Below are 15,477 nucleotides of genomic sequence, written 5' to 3' on the forward strand. Positions count from 1 at the left end.
AATGGAATATTACTCAGCTATTAAAAATAATGCAGTTGAATCAATTCCTTGGAGGTGGATGAAACTGGTGCCTATTATACAGAGTGAAGTAAGTGAGAAAGAGAAACACCAATACAGTATATTAATGCATATATAATGGAATTTAGAAAGATGGTAAGGACGACCCTGCAAGTCAGCAAAAAAGAAACAGATATAAAGGATAGACTTTTTGACTCTGTGAGAGAAGGTGAGGGTGGGATGATTTGAGAGAATAGCATTGAAACATGTATATTACCATATGTGAAATAGATGGCCAGTCCAAGTTTGATGTGTGAAACAGGGCACTTAAAGCCAGTGCACTGGGACAACCCATAGGGATGGGATGGGGAGGGACGTGGGAGGGGTTTTGATATGGGGGAACCATGTACAACCATGATTCGTGTCAGTGTATGGCAAAAACACCACAATATTTTAAAGTAATTAGCCTCCAATTAAAATAAATATTTTGGAAAAAAAAAAAGAAAAAGAAAACTAAAACACAAACTGGAAAACAAAACCAAAGTAGAGTGCCAACTGGTGAATAAAGCAAAGAAAATGAAACAAACTAACAAATGGTGTAATAAAGAAAGAAATGGAAGAAAATAAGAGGTCAATAAGCAAAGTTAAATATTAGTATATAAAAATAGTTTATACGTATATTTTTATATATGTGTGCATATATATATATATATATATATATAGTATAACTACAGCAAGAAAATAACAATAAGAAAAACAAACAAAAAATCCAAAAATATTAAACAAACCCTACAAGAGTGCAAAATCCAATGTAGATTTAGAAGTACATAAAGGAAATAAATAGTATAATTTAAAAAAGAAATTTTCAAAAGTTTAAATAGAGTTAATACTAAAAATAAAATCAACAACCACAGCAAAAGAAAAAAGAAACAGAAATCCAAAGCCAACTTCAGAAGAAATCAAAATATAAGAAGAAGAATAAATGTTTTTCTGGGATTTCAGCTATCAGCATTATTTCCCTCCCTGTGAGTCACAGTCCACCACTGCCTTCCTAGAATGCCTTCCACTACTAAGCTGTTCTCCGGACTTGCTATGGGGACAGCTCAGAGTCTAAGCTGACCCTACTCCTGGGTGTTCTTGCCTCCAATGTTCACAGCTGCCAGAGCTAGTGTGTTTTCTTTTGTGGGAGCTGTCATTGTCCTTTTATATGTTTCTTAGACACAGAGTCCACCTAGTTGATCATGTGGATTTAATCTGAAGCTTGTACAGCTAGTGGGAATCTTTTATATCATCTCTTTTAGCCACACTGCCCCTGCAGTTCAATTGTGGTTTTATCATCACCACTGCATATGGGTCATCTATAGGAATTTGCTCCTGAGGCTGGCCCTGGAGGACTTGTGTCTGTCCCAGTGAGGGCCATGTTGGGTGGTTGTGCAACTATTTGGATCACAGGGGCCCTGGAGAAGGAAATAAGGTGCTATTAGTGTTTTTCCCAGCTTCTAACTCTATGCCCCAGTGAGGATGAAGCATGCAGGTAGTGTAGCTGCTTGGATTGTGAGGACCCTGACATAGCCAAGTGTGCAGGGATGCCAGCAGCCTCAGGCACAGGAATTATGCTACTATTCGAGTATTTTTCTAGCCTCTGGCAGCTGGCATTCAAAGGGCCTCCCTTGCTAGTCCTTCACTGTCGCTTGGCACAGCAGGCCCTCAAAGGTCTCCCTGTGGCTGGGGTCCTTCTCTATTTAAAGGGCCACCCTCTCTGGGGTCTTTCTCTATTGATCAATTTCATGCATTGACAGTTGGGGAGATAGGCTACAGTGATGGCTCCATCCCCTGCACATGACTCAACCGTATTGCCTTGACTCTATGACTGCCTGGTTTTCCTCAAAGGCATTCCCCACTGCGAACTCCTCCCTCACATCCCCTCGGCCAGTCTCCCTGCAGTCCACAGCAAACGTCATCTTGGGGTTGTTCTCCATTTCTCATGCTCCAGCTCCCAGCCTCAGCACATTCCATGGGACTTGTGTCCCAGTCCTGGGTATGTAGGACTGTGACAAGTATTGTCTGTGTGGTTCTCATTCTATTCATACTGTCACAGATCAGCTGTTGCACTCCCCTACAGGCTTAAATGTTTTCCCTTTGTCCAAACAATTGCCTCAATGTGGGGATGTGGCACCTGCTTCAGTTCCCCTACTCCACAGGAAAAGTTCCAGTTCTGTTCACTCTCCTCTTTTTCCCTTCCTTGCATCATCCTACCAAGTTTTGTGTGAGTCTCTATTCCCTTCCAATGGTCAGGGACTCTTGTCTACTCTCAGCTGGTGTTCTGTGAGATCTTCTGCATCTGAAGGTGTGTTTCCGATGCACTCATGGAGAGAGATGTGCTCCACATCCACCTACTCCTCCACCATCTTGTCTCTCCTCACATCTAACAGTTTTATGATATACCATGATATATTTTGAAATAAAAATCTGAACATAAATTTGATTGATACAATAATACATTCAGAACCTGAAAATTTAGCAAAATAATACCAAGGAAAGATTATAAGCCTTAATTAATGACCCAGTTAGCTCAGTTGGTAAAGAATTCACCTGCAATTCAGGAGACCTTGGTTTTATTCCTGGATCAGGAAGATATGCTAGAGAAGGAATAGACTATCCACTCTAGTATTCTTGGGCTTCCCTTGTGGCTCAATTGGTAAAGAATCCACCTGCACTGCAGGAGACCTGGGTTTGATCCCTGGGTTGGGGAGATCCCTTGTAGTAAGGAAAGTCTACCCACTCCAGTATTCTGGCCTGGAGAATTCCATGGACTGTAGATACAAATGGGGATACAAAAAGTTGGACATGACTGAGTGACTTTCACTTCATGGTAGAGAGTGAGTGAGTGAAAGTTGCTCAGTCGTGTCCAACTCTTTTCGATCCCATGAACTGAAGCCCACAAGGCTTTCCTCTGTCCATGGGATTCTCCAGGCAAGAATACTGGAGTGGGTTGCCATTCCCTTCTCCCACTTCATGGTAGCTCATATTCAATAAAATCTTGAAAAAAAATGAAATAATTTAAGCAATTCCTTAGAGTTCATTTTACTGAGATTTAATTCAATTTAAACACTGCAAAAGTTCTTATAAGTTCTAAAGTATAGCATAAGTGTTATCTTATATAAAAATGTGTACTTTGTTTTAGACTTTGTGATATATTTTTATTTATTATCTATTGTTGTCTTCAAATTCTTGGACGATAAAGAGGCAGAAATTATGGCTCAATAAGCAAATGTGATTTAGCCAATGTCAGAAAGCAAGGCTCTTGTTATAGCTGTTAAATAATGGCTCACGCTAACCTGAAGAAAAAAGTATCAAAGGACTGTGAACTATGTCTAGTGTCTAGTTTGTGAATTTGGTGCCTATTGTTTTGTGTGAAATAAGCCCTAGTGCTACACGTGGGAGCACACATGTGTATGTGTTGCCATTGAAGTACAATTTTGCCTGTGCAGTACTATTTTGTTAATAAAGTGCACTATCACTCCTGGGATTAAAAAAAAAAAAGAAGAAGAAGAAGAAAAAATAAGGCTTTAACTATGATACATTTCTCTTGATTTCTAGTTCGTTGTTATTTGTATTGTTCGTCTGCCTCTCTAATAGAATATGAGGAAATAAAACTCTGCTGATTCCCACAAAGAACATTTATTATACAATAATTTATATCTAAACCAATATTACTCACTCATGTGGAAATTATATATGATAAATACCACGAAAAATGATTTGAGTTGGCAGCTGATAATTTGGGTATTGCAAACAGAATTATTACGTAATACACCACAGGAAACACACACACACACACCATCCAATCCAAGTTTGTTTCTCATCTTCATTAGACTGAAGTTGGACCAGTTTCTCTTCCCCACCTTTGAATTTTTGTTTAAATCACCCCACCAAAAATATCAAATGACCTACTATCTGCCACATTATATCCTTTCCATTACAATAAGTCATTATTCCTGACACAATTTTTCTTCCAAATATACACCAGTAATTTATCAAATTCTTGGAGCTTTGTCCATATCATTTTTATATCATTTATATTTTACATTAGATTGGAATTATTTGCATATATCAATTTCTCCTAATAGACATCATGCTACAGAACAGTTTATTAATCATTCAGAAAAACCCAGTTAGTACTGTATATATGTATACATATACATGCATATATATGTGCATGTATATGTTATGTGTTCCATAAGTATTTGTTTTTTTAATCTCAGACTTAGTCTCTCTACTCAGATCACCTAAAAATATACCTTTGAAGTATTTTACGATCAAAAGAATATTTTTCTTCTTGGCCTTATAAGTCTTTTGAGGACTGGAGACATTAACATTTTCTATGTGTCCCCATATCATACAGAAGCCATACATGGGGTCTCAGAAAACACTCCTGACAGCTAGAATGTGAGACAAGATGCACTCCATGACAAGGGCAAGTTTTTGATTTTGTAATTATTTTCTGTGATTGCCTTGTAAATGGCATGTAAGCTTTCATCATAGCAGGTGATATTTTCACTTGGCTGTTATCAACCTCTTTCTATTCAATCAGTCAGATATTTTCCTGAACACAGCCTTTAAGAAATAAGAACATTTCAAAGTGCAACTATTAGAATCTCAATGAAAAAATGGATGTCTTAAATTCTAAAAGATAGAGTAAGTACTTAGATAGAAATATTCTATAGATACAGAAGTTTTTCAGTGATCAGTATTCCATAATCAAGTATATTTGACATAAAGTTAATCCTGCTCATTTTATCCAAACTCTCAAACTTTACATGGCCTCTTTACTTTTGAATAATATCTGTGAGAAATAATTACTTCTGTGAGAATTTGATAAAACTTTATGTCTTGATCATACCATTCAAGTTTTGTCATAATAAAGGTAACTTTCTCTTCTAAACAAGAGGTTCAGATATCAACTAAAGAAGAAATTAAAAGAATCACACAATGTTAAGTATCAGTAAAAGAATTTATGTTCTAGAATTACAATGGCATTATAGAGAATCAACTAGCACTAATATATGGGCTTCCTTGGTAGCTCAGATGGTAACGAATCCACCTGTAATGCAGGAGACCCGGGTTTGATCCCTGGGTCGCGAAGATCCCCTGAAGAAGGGATTGGCAATCCACTCCAGTATTCTTGCCTGGAGAATCCCATGAACAGTGGAGCTTGTTGGGCTGCAGTCCATGGGGTTACAAAGAGTCAGATATGACTGAGAGACTAAGCACTCAAGAAACACTAATATATACTCCATGTTTCAAAGTGTTCACATAAACATGCACGATGTGATATCTTACAGAGAAATTGACTTTAATAGATATCATTGTATGATTTAAGTTTATTCAAGTAAAAACTACTCATAGAGCATTTTATTAGAATAATGAGTTAATAACATGACCTCTTTTCCATTGAACACAATGAAGCATTTTACTTAAATAAGTGAAATCTATTTAAATTTCTAAGACATAATCCATTAAAAGAAATCATTCCCATCATATTTAGTGGCATAAATGCAGTATGTTTAAAATGTTATATTATGCTTTAGTTGCTAACTCGTGTCCAATTCTTTGCAACCCCAAAGAGGCTCCCGCCAGGCTCCTCTGTCTGTGGGATTTTCCAGAATCTAGGGTAGATTTTCCAGAATACTAGAGTAGCTTGCCATTTCCTTCTCCAGAGGATCTCCCTGATTCAGGGATCAAACCCTGGTCTCTTGCATTGCAGGCAGATTCTTTACCAACTGAGCTACCAGGGAAGTCCTAATATGGGGGATTCTTATGTATTAGAAGAATGTAAATATAAAGCATTGTGGGAAGAAAGGCAGAGATACAGACGAGTGGATAAAGGAAGCAAGGATGCTTTGGCATATTATTTTATACAGGGATTTCATGTCATACTTAAAATTTATAAGAAGGTATTCTGTTTCCTTAATATGGAAGACAATATGAATATTTCACTCAAGATAATTTTCAATTTTCATAATTAACAAATTTATATTTTCTCTACCATCCTTTAAAGATAAACATAGAACCATAGCTTTAGAAATGCTGAGTTTTGGATTCACTTCTATTTGGTGCTTCTATAGATACAGAATCATCTGCCTAGTGATAGCAAAATGGAGCTGAGCAAACTATAAAGTGTTCCATGGAAAATAGAGTAAAGGGGTGGGTCTCTTGTAGACAACATATGTAGGGGTCTTGTTTTTGTATCCATTCAGCCAGTCTTTGTCTTTTGGTTGGGGCATTCAACCCATTTACGTTTAAGGTAATAACTGATAAGTATGATCCCATTGCCATTTACTTTATTGTTTTGGGTTCGAATTTATACACCGTTTTTGTGTTTCCTGTCTAGAGAATATCCTTTAGTATTTGTTAGAGAGCTGGTTTGGTGGTGCTGAATTCTCTCAGCTTTTGCTTGTCTGTAAAGCTTTTTATTTTTCCTTCATATTTGAATGAGATCCTTGCTGGGTACAATAATCTGGGCTGTAGGTTATTTTCTTTCATCATTTTAAGTATGTCTTGCCATTCCCTCCTGGCTTGAAGAGTTTCTATTGAAAGATCAGCTGTTATCCTTATGGGAATTCCCTTGTGTGTTATTTGTTGTTTTTCCCTTGCTGCTGTTAATATTTGTTCTTTGTGTTTGATCTTTGTTAATTTGACTAATATGTGTCTTGGGGTGTTTTGCCTTGGGTTTATCCTGTTTGGGACTCTCTGGGTTTCTTGGACTTGGGTGATTATTTCCTTCCTCATTTTAGGGAAGTTTTCAACTATTATCTCCTCAAGTATTTTCTCATGGTCTTTCTTTTGTCTTCTTCTTCTGGTGTTTATAATAGCCAGGACATGGAAGAAACCTAGATGTCCATCAGCAGATGAATGGATAAGAAATCTATGGTACATATACACAATGGAGTATTACTCAGCCATTAAAAAGAATACATTTGAATCAGTTCTAATGAGGTGGATGAAACTGGAGCCTATTATACAGAGTGAAGTAAGCCAGAAAGAAAAACACCAATACAGTATACTAACGCATATATATGGAATTTAGAAAGATAGTAACAATAACCCTGTGTACGAGACAGCAAAAGAGACACTGATGTATCAAACAGTCTTATGGACTCTGTGGGAGAGGGAGAGGGTGGGATGATTTGGGAGAATGACATTGAAACATGTATAATATCATGTATGAAATGAGTTGCCAGTCCAGGTTCGATGCACGATACTGGATGCTTGGGGCTGGTGCACTGGGACGACCCAGAGGGATGGTATGGGGAGGGAGGAGGGTTCAGGATGGGGAACACATGTATACCTGTGGCGGATTCATTTCAATACTTGGCAAAACTAATACAATATTGTAAAGTTTAAAAATAAAATAAAAAAAAAAAAAACAGAAAGAAAAATAGAGTAAAGAAACAAAGTAAAGAAGATAAACTTTCCTGTCACTCAATTTGGTTTTTGTTTTTGATAATTATGATGCTGATGTTGAATTTATAGTTAAAATGAATATTACAATAAAATACAGAAGAAGAAAATGGCAGGATGAGGGAGAAATTTTGCTTTAAAGTATTCCAAAATCATATTTACCATTTCTAGAATTTCATTCAAGAACAGTTAACTTGGCTATCTCCAGTTATATAGGGATTCTCTTGACAATACCTCTTTTTTTTTCACTACTTTGACTTTTTTTTTTTTTTAATTCTAAAATTTCTGTGTAAAACTCAAATTTTCTTCAAAGTTTCCTTTGCTGTAATGGTCATGTCTGACTCTTTGCAATCTCATGGACTGTAGCCCACCAGGCTCTTCTGTCCTTGGAATTCCCCAGGCAAGAATACTGGAGTGGGTAGCCATTCACTTCTCCAGAGGATCTTCCTGACCCAGGGATTAAACCCAGATCTCCTGCAATGCAGGCAGGTTCTTTGCCATCTGAGCCACCAGAGAAGCTGTCATGTATTAATGAAAATGATTTGTCTATATCTTGCTGTAATATTCTTCTCACAAATGTGATGATCTTTCTTTCACAGTGTGCTAAAGTCTTTCAGCATTTTCTCTTGGACTTTATTTTATACACTTTTTGTCATTTTGATTATCTTTTCTGAGTTACCACTATTTGATCTTATATGTTTCAACTGTGAAGATTAAAAAGTGAATTTACAAGTCCAAAAGTGTCTCAGTGAATGGTGAGTACAAGAAAATGCTTATCTTGGCTACTAGTCAAGATGTCCCTATTTTTTATATATTTCTATATTGTATAAAATTAATATTCATAATTTAATTTTTAAATAATATGACATATGCAAAATTAAACTTACTGATTATTATATTTAGCTCATTTACAAATCAGTTTTATAGATTATTATAACTTCATTACTATTTTTCATCCAATGCATAGCAAACTACTCATATATAATAGACTGGGTAAATACTTATTGAATTAATAATTAGTCAAACCAATAATTAGGAGTTCCATGAGAAATCAACAAATCACCAGCTTCAGAATGTCTGATCTTGGTCTGGTTCATCTTCATTTAACCATTCCACACTGCTAGCTTTCCAGGAAGTTATATAACCTTCTGACTTAGAACGACTGTATTTCACACCAGAAGGCACTGCATAATCACCTGCTGAAAAGTGGAGAAAAATGAAGAGCAACAAAGTTTATCAGAATTACTTACACTAAGACTGTAACTAAAGGAAAATAAAAGAAGAAAAGCTTTGGTTACATTTAGTGATACAAAAATCTAGTATCCTCTCATTTCCCCCATGTATTCACAAATTGGGTCAGGGAGACAAAGAATAGGGAATAAGCTTAGGAAAATATTTTAATTCTGAAATCAATGAGAAACCCATATCAATCTTGTGTATCAATAAAAGAATATCACCACCATTCAGAAGTGCACCTATAAAACCTGTGCCTATTCCTATTCTCCTCCTCTATGAAGATACTAATAGAGATAATGAGGATATGCTGGAGTTTGAATTTTATTTTATTTTATTTTTATTTAATTTTTTAACTTTACAATATTGTATTGGTTTTGCCATATATCAAAATGAATCTGCCACAGGTATACATGTGTTCCCCATCCCGAACCCTCCTCCCTCCTCCCTCCCCATGCCATCCCTCTGGGTCGTCCCAGTGCACCAGCCTCAAGCATCCAGTATCGTGAAGTTTGAATTTTAAAATAATGATCACATTTAACATACATGAAATTTCAAATAGTTTTCAAAGAAGCTATTTAAATAGCCAGTCAATAGCAATCCAGGAGCAAAAAAATGGTTATCCAGGCTTTTTAATGTCAGTGCTATTTGTAAAACCTGAAATACATTCTTCTTTAGGAATTGCTAATTGCTGATATTCCTGGCAACTCTGGCAATGAAGACTGCACATTAGAAAACCTTCATCCACCATACATACTATGGACACTCACTGATTCTTTCTTTGACAACATAATGTGATGTAGATAATAAGCTATTGTGAAAGGAAGTCCTAGTTGCCTGAAGGAAATTATAAACTCTCCCCTTTTAAAGGATATAAAATAAATGAAGAATACTCCTTTCATCTGCCACCCATTACATCTCCATTTACTTCTCCAGGGACTATAAATTATTTACAACCCAGAATTTCAAGTGTAAATCTTGTCATTCTATGCATAAAATTTCAAAAGTTGTCTTTCAAATGTTGATGAAGGAAATAACTCCTGAAAAGCATTAGAGCATTTTACTCCATATTTTAGGACTAATGGAGATCCTTTCCAATTTTAAGGTAATCATCAGGAAAGAACTCCCTTTAAACAAGAAAGCAAGAAGAAGAAATGAAAAAAAAAAAAAATATATATATATATATATAAAACAAGAAAGTGAAACGTTCTGTTTCTTCTCATATAGCAGGTGAGAAGAACAAGGTTATGGTTAACCAATTGATTTTTGCTCTCTCATTTAATTTATTGGTTGAAGAGTAAAATAATAGTGAATATTGGGAACCATTTATTTTCAAATTCATCTATGTCTCTGAGATTTCTAATAGGAAGGGAAGAGCTATTTAATTGGCCAGATGGCAAGAAATATATTTTAAGGTAGAATCAACCAAAAAAGGCCAAAACAACCATATGACTGACTGAAAAAAAGTATCCATTGACTTATGTGTGTTGTCATATTTTCCCAATTTGGGGGAGAAAAATCAATCTAGGTATAAACACAATCAAGGTGGGGGGGGTGGTGGCAGAAAAAAAAGGTCTTCTAGAATGGTACACAAACCATCAACATTTCAGCAAACACAAATGCATTTTGTGTCAGATTTCTATCAAAGAAAAGAAATGCCACCCTCTCTGAACTTTTGAATAACTGACTAATGTCACAAGGGAGAGAGAAGAAGTTCAAACATATTCCCAAATCCTGCATAATAATTCCAGGTTCACTATTTCAGATGGAAAAACTATTAACTGTATAGTCTTTGAACAGTAAACACATACAAAGCAGACTCTTGACTACAAATATAACTTTTAAATTAGGCAAAATAACATTTCTTGTCAGCACATTTGCTGTTAGGATCCAAATATAGGTAAAATAATTTCCATGTTCATAAAACATATAAGTGTCATCTGCCCCTTTACACAAAGGCATCGTAATGAGGCATGCTCAATAACATTGGTTTTACACTTATTTATTCACAATGCTTACCCAATTCCTTGTGTAACCAATGGCTTACAACAATATTTATTTTTATAAGATTGAAAACTTACCAGTTAAATGCAGGCACATGTTATCATTTATTCTGGAGTTACTGAAAGGTAGGACAACTGACCATGGTTCAGGATGTAGTTTTCAACAGGGAATGAGAGTGAAACTAACAGGTCCACATGCGACAAAGGCTATGATCTTGCACTCAATTAAATTAACTGAGCTGACTCAATAAATGAACTTAAATTAATTGAACATGTGCATGTTTTTCAATCAGATTAGAATGGGTTGACATGAATAGGAAAATAAATAAAATAATCTTAGCATAAAAGTTCAAATGATGAGTTTCAATAGCTATGAGATTCTCCAGACAAGAATCCAGGAGTGGGTACCCATTCCCCTCTCCAGGGGATCTTCCTGACCCAGAGGTTGAACCCACAAAAAAAAAAAAATAAAAAAAATAAATAAATAAAAAAATATTAATGGCAGGATCACTGTTGGTTTATCAACTAAGGTTATATGAGGTTAAATAATTTAATAGTTTTAGTCAAATTATTTTAGGAGAAGTATGGTGTGGTTAATGGTTTCATTATACACAGATTATTAAGTTATGTCAAGCATTTTTAGAATTTCTAAAAGCAAACAAACACACTATTTCCAACTGACTTAGAATAGTGATGTGTGCATATATAATAAATTCATACAAGTGGCCAGAGACAATATTGAAAATTGACTTGTAATTTTTATATTAAATACTTTGAAACTTTAAATTATGAGGAAAAACTAGACAAGTGAGGCTTTCATCAATTAATTTGATAGAGTATTTCTGAGTGTTACATTGTTAAGAATATGATTAATTATTGGAACTACTGGAAACTGGAAACATGCACCTGTACATGCATCGCATTGTATGTGACGGAAAATATGGTCAATGTCACCACGATGAAAACATTAGGAGGGACAATATCTATAGTTATATTATTGCAAACTTACTAGTGAATGAATGGCATTGTTTATCCATTCTTTCAGAACCATCATGTGATGAAGAATAGGTATCTTTCTAAAATGAAAAAAGAAAATGAATTACTGTACTCATAAAAACTGCTTGCACAATTATTAATGCAGTTTGTATTTATTAAAACATAACCCTGTATACGAGGCAGCAAAAGAGACACTGATGTATAAAACAGTCTTATGGACTCTGTGGGAGAGGGAGAGGGTGGGATGATTTGGGAGAATGGCATTGTAACATGTATAATATTATATATGAAACGAGTCGCCAGGCCAGGTTCGATGCATGACACTGGATGCTTGGGGCTGGTGCACTGGGACGACCCAGAGGGATGGTACGGGGAGGGAGGAGGGAGGAGGGCTCAGGATGGGGAACCCTTGTATACCTGTGGCGGATTCATGTTGATATATGGCAAAACCAATACAATATTGTAAAGTTAAAAAATTAAATTAAATTAAAAAATAATAAAGAATAAATAAAGCCCCCCAAAAAAACTGTATTATTCACTGTTAGTTTTCATCCTTATTTATGAATTGATAAGAAAATGTAAAACAATAATATTATTTCTCAAAATAAATATATTAATGTTACAAAGATATTCAAGAACGAATCTGCCAAAACGTATTTCTTATTCCTTAAAAGCATCCCTGAATTACATGGAAGTGAATTAATAAGTATGATCTGAGACACGCTCAGAATCTGGAATGAAAATCAAGCCAACAATTAAATAGTTGAAGTGGAATAAAATTAATCTTCTTAATGCCAAGTAAAATAAGACATAGCTAGCAATGCACACCTGACAACTTTTGCTGAGAGTTTGTTCAATTTCACCCTTCAGAATCATTTTCTTAACACAGATTTGTTCTTACGAACAAAGTGGTGGTTGGCATCATCTATAGTTCTAAAAGACCAGGTGTACGGACCATTAAATTATTGCATTAAATAAGCCACCTAAAATATAGAAATACATACATAATACATACAACATAAAAATTCCCAATTTCTCACTCTTCTCAGCCCCTAACAATCACAGTTCTATTTTCTGTTTCTATGAATTTAACTAGTCTAGATATCTCCTAAAAGTAGAGTCAAGCATTGTTTATCTTCTGTGACTGACTTGTTTCATTTAGCATAATATCTTCAAGTTTCATTCATGTTGTAAAATGTGTCCTAACTTCCTTTATTTTTAAACCTAAATGGTATTCCATTGTATGTACGTTCTATGTTTTGTTCATCCACTAATGGATACTTGTGTTGCTTCCATCTTTTGGCTTGTGAATAATGCTGCTACGAACATGAGTATGCAAACATCTCTTCAAGACCTCATTTTCAATTATTTTTATATATACTCAGATTTGGAATTGTTGGGTTATATATTAATTCCATGTTTTAATTTTTTGAGGAACCATCATATTGTTTTCCATAGCGTATGCATCATTTTACACTCCCATCAACAATGCACAAGGATTTGAATTTATCCACATCCTTTCCAACATTTGTTTTTCTTTTTTATATTATTTAAATTTATTTATTTTAATTAGAGGCTAATTACTTTACAATATTTTATTGGTTTTGCCATACATCAACATGAATCTGCCACGGGTGTACACGTTCTTCCCATCCTGAACTCCCCTCCCACCTCCCTCCCTGTATCATCCCTCTGGTCATCCCAGTGCACCAGCCCCAAGCATCCTGGTATCATGTGGCTTTGATTTGCATTTCCTTAATGATTACTAGTATTGAGCTTCTTTTTATATGGTTGCTAGCCATTTGAAATATGCATATATTCTATAAAGAAATAAGAGTTCTGTGTTTATTCTGGATAATATCCCCCTACAATATATATAATTTGAAAATATTTTCTCCCATCTCATAGGTTGATTTTCACTGTTTATTGTTTATTTTGATGCATTGTTTTTTCAATCCGATTTATCTGCTTTTATTTTTCTGCCTTTGCTTTGGAGTCATGTGAAAGAAATCATTGCCAAATCCAATGTCATGAAGATTTTCCCCTACATTTTTCCTAAGAGTTTTACAGTTTTAGCAATTAAGTTTAGGTCTTTAATTTGTTTCGACATATTTTTTTGTATATGGTATAGGTAAGGACCCAACTTCATTCTTTTGCTTCTGGATATACAGTTTTTATATCAGCATTTGTTGAAGAGACTGTCCTTTCTCCATTGAATGATTTTAGCACCCTCATTAATAATCGTTTGTCCATATGTATAAAAGTTTATTTCTAGGCTCTTCATTATATTCATAATTACTTTTCTTATGACTGCACAGTTTTCTGGCTAAAGAACAACATTCTCCACATTTGTCTTCCCACATGCTTAACCCAAAATGTATCAGTTCTGTTATAGACTGAATGTATGTGTTCCCCCCAAAATCCATATGTTGAAACTCTAATCCCTAATGAGATAGTATTCGGAGATGGGGACTTTTAGAGGTAATTAAGACATAAGTGTGGAGTCTTCATAAAAGGATTAATGCATTTATAAAGTAAAGCATGTGATAGCTTCCTCTCTGCTTTCTAATATGTGAGGATATGGCAATAAGATGGCTGTCTGTAACCAGGAAAAGAGCTTCTACCAAGAACTTGACCATGCTGATACTGTGATCTTGGATTTCCAGCTTCCAGAACTGTGATAAATACATTTTTATTATTTAAGCCACCCAGTCTATGGTATTCTGTTATATCGGCACAAACTGAGTAAGACAACTTGTGGACAGGTCACCTGACACCTTGAGATGATTCTAAATTGTATTGTGACTATCCTTTAATTCTAATGTTTTTCTTAAAATTTGGATACATCATAGAAGTTATTTCTCATATAATTCAGAAAGCACATTCACATCACATTTTACTCCTTTTTTTCCCTATAAGTCAAACATATGCACAGTTTTATATTAATTCAGATTCATAAAGTAGATATCAAGCCACTAAATTTACTTACCTAAGATCATGTAGTAATCAAAGTAAGACTAGACCTATAGTAAGACTAGACCTATAATTTCCTTTTATAGTTTTGTGTTCTCACTACTATATTGCCTTCTAGTCGCATGGTAGTGATTCAATACATATTTATTGTTTGACTGCTTAAGCTTGAATTATTACTCAAAAACTACTCCATAAAACCAATAATCTTGGACAAATAATTGTTTATGAGAGTCTCCTTAACTCTCAGTTGTTATTCAGAAACCATTAATCTCTTCTTTATATTGCAGGTTAATGTAAACATAAGTATGACACATGTAAACAGGAATTTTTGAAATGCTGTAGAAGAACTTCAATATAGTGGTAAGGAATAAATTGCACCACAACTAAATGCAGAAAAATAAACTAAAATTTTCCTAACAGATATTTTTAATTCAAAAAGAAAGAAGCAAAAAATGAAGAAAGGGAGGGTGGGAGACAAAATAAGAAAAGGAGGGAGGGAAGAAAGAATAAAAAAAGGAAAAGGAGAAATAATATTAGAAAGAGAGAGAGGCCAAACCACATGAAGCACTTTTCACAGTAAATAATATAAGACTGCAATAGATAGTTCTGATTTTCTGCAAACATTTTTTTAAATAATGATATATGATCTACCAAGAGCCAAGCGTGCATGCCTTATGCTTACTTTGACTATTTAATTGAAAAAGGCAATAATTTAGAACTTCAAAGCATGAAATAATTAATATTCTCTTTTTGTTACTAAAAGAGCTTCATGGTAAATCATTTCTATTAGTTCTTCTCTCTGTAACCTATA

General features: G+C 34.8%; 1 pseudogene; it reads left to right on the forward strand.

Moving 5' to 3' along the window:
• The window catches only part of LOC129640082 (ubiquitin carboxyl-terminal hydrolase 44-like), a 33,346-nt pseudogene extending 18,388 nt beyond the window's left edge, over positions 1 to 14,958 (forward strand).
• Positions 14,959 to 15,477: the final 519 nt, after the last annotated feature.

The sequence above is a fragment of the Bubalus kerabau genome, chromosome X (genome assembly GCF_029407905.1).
Source record: "Bubalus kerabau isolate K-KA32 ecotype Philippines breed swamp buffalo chromosome X, PCC_UOA_SB_1v2, whole genome shotgun sequence".
Classification (NCBI taxonomy): domain Eukaryota; kingdom Metazoa; phylum Chordata; class Mammalia; order Artiodactyla; family Bovidae; genus Bubalus; species Bubalus kerabau.